This window comes from Eumetopias jubatus, unplaced genomic scaffold, assembly GCF_037043125.1.
Source record: "Eumetopias jubatus isolate StellerSeaLion01/CBP00866 unplaced genomic scaffold, mEumJub1_p1.0 scaffold_8, whole genome shotgun sequence".
Taxonomy (NCBI): domain Eukaryota; kingdom Metazoa; phylum Chordata; class Mammalia; order Carnivora; family Otariidae; genus Eumetopias; species Eumetopias jubatus.
The window spans coordinates 128,992,870-128,993,978 of NW_028274814.1; the positions used below are offsets into that span (position 1 = coordinate 128,992,870).

At 48.6% G+C, this 1,109-nt stretch overlaps 1 pseudogene; it reads right to left on the minus strand.

Moving 5' to 3' along the window:
• Positions 1–391: 391 nt before the first annotated feature.
• On the minus strand, positions 392–838 carry LOC114197525 (large ribosomal subunit protein eL32 pseudogene; annotated as a pseudogene).
• Positions 839–1,109: the final 271 nt, after the last annotated feature.

Here is a 1,109-nt window from a genome sequence, read left to right on the forward strand (position 1 = left end):
GCACTGAGAATGTTCTTTTCCATGTTACCAATGACCTCCTGACAAAGTCCGTGGTCAATTTTTGATCTTTATCTCACTTGGCCTCTCAGCAGCACTGGACACAGTGGAGCACTCCCTTTCTCATAAAGCCCTTTCTTCTCTTGGCTCCTAAGCCACCCCACTCCCCCTGTTTTCCTCCTACCCCACTGGCTGCTCCTTCTCCACCTCCTTTGTAGGCCTTCCCTCCTCCTCCTGACTCTACATGTGTTGGAATTCCCCAGCACACAGTTCTATTTACTCTCCTTTCCTCTGTGAACTCATCTAGTGGCATGAAATTAAGTATAATCTATATTCTTTTCTTTTCTTTTTTTTTAGGTTTTATGGTTTTATTAACACAAATATGATGCGCACAACAAGCTGTCTATTCATTTTCTTCGCTGCGCAGCCTGGCGTTGGGATTGGTGACTCTGATTGCCAGCTGGGCTGCTCTTTCCACAATAGCTTTGCGGTTCTTGGAGGAGACATTGTGAGCAATCTCTGCACAGGAAGATTTGTTGCACATCAGCAGCACTTCAAGCTCCTTAACGTTGTGGACTAGGAACTTCCGGAAGCCACTGGGCAACATGTGCTTTGTTTTCTTGTTGCTCCCGTAACCAATGTTGGGCATCAAGATCTGGCCCTTGAATCTTCTGCGCACCCTATTGTCAATGCCTCTGGGTTTCCGCCAGTTGCACTTAATTTTGACATAGCGGTCTGACTGGTGCCGGATGAACTTCTTGGTCCTCTTTTTAACGATCTTGGGCTTCACCAGAGGTCTGAGGGCAGCCATGATGCCCAGTAACAGATGGCTGCCACCTCCACAGGCAGCGCCGAGGAAGAGAGAGAAGCTCTTTTCTTTTATTTTTTTAAAGATTTTATTTATTTATTTGACAGAGAGAGACACAGAGAGAGGGCGAACACAAGCAGGGGGAGTGAGAGAGGGAGAAGCAGGCTCCCCGCGGAGGAGGGAGCCCAATGCGGGGCTCGACCCCAGGACTCTGGGATCATGACCCGAGCCGAAGGCAGATGCTTAACGACTGAGCCACCCAGGTGCCCCAGTATCATCTATATTCTTGAGGCTTCCAGTTTTG